The following is a 6,000-nucleotide window of genomic DNA, read 5'->3' on the forward strand; positions in this document are numbered from 1 at the left end:
AGCTCCAGTGCCACGCCGCACTCGGTTGGGCCTGCCAGCCCCAACTGTGAGTATTTAATATCTTGTGGCCAAAAGCAGAGGCAGGCCCTAGGGTGGGAACCACTAACCTTCAGCACAGTCTGCAATACCTTGGATAGCTCAACTGTGTCTCCAAAAGGAATACTTTGGGGAAGCAAAAAAAGTCCCCCCCTGGTTGGTTCCAGCATGTGACCTGGGTCTCGGGGTGCAGTCACTGCATCGAGTGCTGGCTCATGCCTTGCCCTTTCCTCCAGCACCACTGGGTGGGAAAGGACTTCATGCTTTCTCCTGTCATCAAACCAAAGCACCACATGACTAAGTGACCAGTGACATCCTCTCTCACACATTTAACTCGAGAAAGAGGAACTTGTGGGGACAGTTTCAGAGAAGCACACACAGATTTGATGACAGCAAGACCGTATTTCAAGGCACATGAAGGACTCCTTTTGCTGCCTTATTTATATCCCTGGCTTTTTATTTCAGGGAGGAAAAATACGTACTATCAGATATGTAATCAAATATGATTAATAATAATGATACGAGATTAATATTCGAATATCAAATATGTGATCAAACTTCCTCAGGTCATGAAGATAAACACTCCCATCAGAGCTTACAGACTTAGAAGAATCCTCTCACAAGAATTCTCAGTCAGGCAAAACAGAAAACAAGGAAAAAAGCTGATTCAGGGAATTCAGAATTTAGTTTTGAATTATATGATGTGATTTATAAAACAATTTCATTGCTTGCCGCTTTCAGTAAAGCAGCATCTAAAATAAGGGGGAATGGACACCCACATTCAGAAACTCTGTAAGGTTTTGGCCTAAGTTATCTGCCGAAATTTAAGAGCATCTTAACTTCCTGAGAATGGAATACTTGCACTCAGTGACAAACAGCGAAGTATAAAAGAATATTCAGCCAGGCTAGGGGGGAGAAAAGTGCCCCTCAAAAGGAAGGAAGCTCATCCAGAGGCCTCTGTGCCTTATCTCTGCTGTACTCCTCCACATGTCCTTGGCCACTTCATTGAGACACACTCCACACAGAGCTCAGCAAAACCCTTGCTCAGAGAGGCAGATTGTTACGCCTGGCACTGGATCCAAGGGAATATTTAAGATGGCGTAAAAGCCGTGTTTCCATGAGCCTGCTGATGACGGGCTCTAAAGTCCCCTTCAGTGAGGACAAAAAGCTTCATTTCACAGGAAAAACATCCAGGAAAAGACATGCTGTGAGGAGCAGTGTGAAATAATACCACACTCCACCTGAGCTCCCTCCGGAATGTCCTCCCAGGAATTCTTCCTTCCCAGCAGCTAAAAGTGCATTTCTGGTACTTTCTCAGAATTAACTGTTCTCTATCTCCAGCTTAGAAGATTCTACTCGAGCTTTTACTTGTTTTCTCAGTGCTCTTCAGACTTTGGACTTGGATAAATTTCTGTCTTAAAAGTTGCCTGAAAAGAAATATTTGGCTGCCTTTTCTGCTGCATTTTTCCGAGGGCCTGACAATGTAAAAACTGACATGGAAATCAAAGCATAATGTCTCCAGGATGTGAGACAACCATGGGAGTCTGTCAGTGGGATTTTGCTGGAAAATCTTAATTATGATTCAATTCTAAGACCTCTGAAGTCTGAAATGACCTTGAGGCACTTCGCATTTCACAGAATTTAGCCAAATTTATCATAATCTGTTTTATGCCTGGGAGGGGGTAAAAAGCATTCCCACTCATGAAAGGGCACACGGAATGTGTACCAGCTAGGGAAAAGGAGAACAACAAAATAGAAAGTGTGACTTGCACAGAGAGTGACTAATAAACTGAAAAAGCTGGCAAATAAAGGCTCATAGGAAACAAAGCTATGAGGAAAAGGGATGTTGGGTAGGGAAAGCTGTCATTCCTTGATATTACTGTCACAGTACAGAAGTTCAGAGGAAGCACATGACATGCAGGAAGAGACTGGCCAGGGCAAGCAATAAGCTCTACTTCAAACCCAAGAAAGAATTCCAAGTGAGATTACTATGGGTAAGTAGGAGAGAATGGCATTAGACCATTTGAGTCAGCTAAGCAAGGACAAAACGCATTATAAGATGGAAAAACAGCAGAAAAAACTCTGCATCACAAGCTGTGTCCTTGAAAATCCACAGAAAACCAGTCTGCTTCCTATTCAATTTGCAGATGAGTCCCTGGAAAATGCTACAAAGATGCTAAAGGGCTTAAAATGGATTCAAAGCAATCCTGACATGCTGGACAAAACCTGGAAAACAAGAACGGGGCGAATGACTACTCCAAGCAGAACTTCTCAGCTGAGCAAGGAGCAAATGAGGAACAACTGGCCAGGCAGGAGTTCAGCACGGGAAGGATACAGGGATTTTGGTTGATTGTAAATATGAGCAATATCTTGGTTATGCAAAAAAAATAGGAAGCATCTTATCCTGAGGACATCTTATCTTATCCTTTGTCCTCAGGATAAGATAACCCTCTGTGCTTCTCAGCCTGGGTAAGACCTCTGGGGGTGACATCTGTGTCCAGGTTTGGTCACTGCTCATAAAAAATGACACAATGCCTAAAGAGGACTGCTGAGGTCCCTTTTAGCTGCCTTCCAGATTTTAATGGTTGATAATGGGAAGCAGGTCTGGATCTGGGGTGCCCCCACTACTAACCACTCTTCGAAAAGCTAATAGCATCTGAGAGAAAGCGTCTCCTCTCTGGAAAAAAAAGAGCTTTTCCTGCCAGCCACACTCCTCCTGTGCCACCTGCTGACTGCTGTGCAATGTTGCACAGAGTGTCCAGTGTTCACAGCCGAGATACTCCAAATACTGTGGGAAAGGGATGGGACAGAATGGCACTCGGGGCCACAGTTTCCTCACGGGGTGTGATGCAGGTCCACAGTATATGAATACTTTGCCCTTCCCATTTTTCTGCCTGCTTGGGTGGGGACCCAACAAGAAAGTGTCAAACAACTGCCAGGAAAACCTCCATGACAGCAGTGTCTTGAACCCTAGATTTTAGCCTGGCTCTTAGGGAGGGCTACTTTAGCCTAAGCACTTCCAGTGCCATGACAGAACATCCACAGGGAATAACAGGGCTCCCGAATTTGTATTTCTTTCTTACTTACTCACATTTCCATTTTGTTCTATTGTAAAACTGGAGGAAGCACTGTACACACACAAGGCTTGTTTAAGAGCAGTTCTCTCCACGGGATCAGACAGTGGCAAGGCTCAAAGGTGCTCCCTAAATAGCATCCCCAACTGTCAGAGCCAGGACAGTGGGATATTTCTCAGTCGAGATTCCCTGTCACCACACTAGATGGCACAGCTGACAGGATAACATCCAGAGAGTTCCTCTGGGACAGTAACCGTGGGCCAGCCCTTCCTAACAACAGCCCCGGCTGCAGAGCTGTTTATAGAGCTGTCAGAGTAAATATCTGCCCTCCTGTTTTGGCTCTGAAACGTGAAAAGGCTCCTGATCTTGGGCCAGTCAGCTGGGAATTCTGCAAAGTCACGTGCAGCTTTTCCAAATGCAGTCCAGCAACTGCCACCCCACTTACTGAACAAACAGTGGTGGCGTTCCCAGAACACTGCTCTCCAAACTAATGCCTCATCAGGAATGACTGCATGAACAAACTAGAGGCTTGAAATAATTAGAAACAGAACTGTATCCCTGAGACTTTGAGAAAGGGTCTCCTCACTCCTTTATTGTACTGGCACCTTGTCTGGTTCTAGTGAAAGCTTTAAAAAAAACCCCTAAGATACATTTTGGAGCATTTCTGTTAATCTGCTTTGGAAATTCTCTTAGGAGGCAGAGGTCTCCACGTTCTATGGGATGTAAGCATTTAATGAATTCCTAGAGAGGAAGGGACCAAAGCCAGGGGTAAGCTACTGCCTGCAATGACCCATGTGTTTGCTTAAGAACAGGAACCTCAGTCCCTCAGTGACCCTTCTCACTCTCTCCTATCCAGCATCTCTGCTTCTAACACTCGATAAGCGATCAGGAATTCAGGAGTTTCAGCCTTAGTATTCGCCATGAACCTTGCTTTAACAAAAAAAAAAAAAATAAAATAAATTATAGGCATCAAAAGAGGAGTTCAAAAGTAGACAACTTGGTTGCTGCCTGGACAGGGTTTCACTGTTACAGCCATGACTAAAACTAGTTATGTCCAGCATAAATATGTTTAAGGAAAGACATATGGGGTTAGCAGCTCCAAAGCACTACTTCTCCATCTGTGCTGAGAGCTGGCAGAATGATGCTCTTTTAGTGTAATGCTACAGTGACTAATGGGTTTTGTGTGCTCTGCTGCAGGGAGGTGACTGGGAAGTTTAAATTGCAGTGCACACACAGTACTTACAGAACAGCAGCGTGTGGGTGCCCGAACTGGCAATCCCAGCTGAGCGAGGTGGTGCACAGACACAGAGCAGGGGACTGGCTCTGTTTTGAAGGCTAGAGAAAAGGAATATAAGTAAACTGCAAAACCACCACTTACTACACAGAGCTTCAGTATTCAGCACAACTCATTACAGCCAAGGGTCTGTTTTAAGTAGCAAGGCTGAGCTGCACCTTGAAGCACCGACAGCAGTGAAAGAGAGTGCACCCAAACCCACAGCCACAGAGAAAGTGCCCAGGCGGGTCCTGGCTCCTCAGCTCTTCCCTCTCCTGCAGTACTGAGCAGGAGATGTGAGCAGTGCACATTCAGCACATGCCAGGACACATCCCACACGTCCAGGGACCAAAATAGACATTCTGAGTTACGCACCAGCTCAGCACCTCGCTGGAGGAGCACTCTGGAGACGGTGCCTGAGATGCCGTGGTAAGCAAAGAAAGGAAAAATATTGGGATCATGAATTCTGTGCATCTGCACAGGCCACCCTCTTCCAGATCAGCCAGGGAATAGCACCACGGAGGCTGCACACTTGTGCTTCTATAAATTCGAGTGACATTTGCTGTCCTGCTAAGCTGAGGTAGCGCTGCTCTAAATGACACTGAAAGATTAAGAAGTTCACACACTGGAAACAGACTTACTGGGACATCCACTTAGCCATTGTCTTTTCTAATGAGATAGTGGCTTAAATCTCGTCAGTGGGCCTTAGAGATTCAGTCATGGCAACACCTTTGGTCAGATAAAGAGAATGGATTAAAAAAAAAAAAAGGAAGCAATCAGAACTGAGTGGAATTGTCCCCCCTAACTCCTTCCCCGGTGTTAATCTCTGGTGTTATAAACATTTTTACAGGTTGTCGCTCCAGAACTACCGATTCAAAACACATAGTCCCAAGCTGCATTTATGAAATTTCTCAGGTTCCTAGTAAGATCTATCTGCACACCCTCTTAATTTTGAAGTACAGTTTGACATATCACTTCAAGCGTCATAAAATGAAGGTAAATTAAAATGAACATCAAATATCCTCTGCACTAATGGGCTCTGAAGTCCTGGTAATCCGAAAAGCTTCCTGAGCGTAACAGAGAAGCCAGGAGAGCAGGGCAATGTCAAGGAATCCAGTCATAGTCATTAGAGTGTAATGCAGAAGTTACAAGTAGTGAATTCATCTCACTTCTCAGGGATAGCAAGCCCGGATTTTCAAGCATTAAAAGTACCAGCAAAGCAGTCACCCGCGGCACACCCATTAGAGCATCTAAGGCCACCAGCACTGCTGGAGTTAAACCTGCTCTAGGTGACTCTGCCTTGGTCTAGATGATCTCCAGAGGTCCTTTCCAACCCTAACAATTCTGTGATTCTGTGAAACTTCATAATCTGCAGTTGCTGTAGCTCCAGTGCTTGCTTTCAGGCAAAAACCAGCACAGAACCTCACGCATTCAGTCCTCACCTTTTACCTGTCAGCTCCCCTCAGTTTTGCATCGTTTAACTGGCAGCACGGCTAAGTTGTGGAAATCGAGGAAAGAGGAGGGAAAAAAGGGAGAGAAGGCAGAAAAGGGGGTGTGCACGTGAAGCCTTTAAACTTTTCCCCCCGACTTTTGGAGTTTATCCCAACCCGCCTTTCC

General features: G+C 45.3%; 1 protein-coding gene across 1 annotated transcript in view; it reads right to left on the reverse strand.

The window, feature by feature from the left end:
• The window catches only part of CCDC158 (coiled-coil domain containing 158), a 28,003-nt gene that overhangs the window by 4,082 nt on the left and 17,921 nt on the right, over positions 1-6,000 (reverse strand).

Source organism: Manacus vitellinus, unplaced genomic scaffold, assembly GCF_001715985.3.
Source record: "Manacus vitellinus isolate BGI_N305 unplaced genomic scaffold, ASM171598v3 scaffold_112_pilon, whole genome shotgun sequence".
Lineage (NCBI taxonomy): Eukaryota > Metazoa > Chordata > Aves > Passeriformes > Pipridae > Manacus > Manacus vitellinus.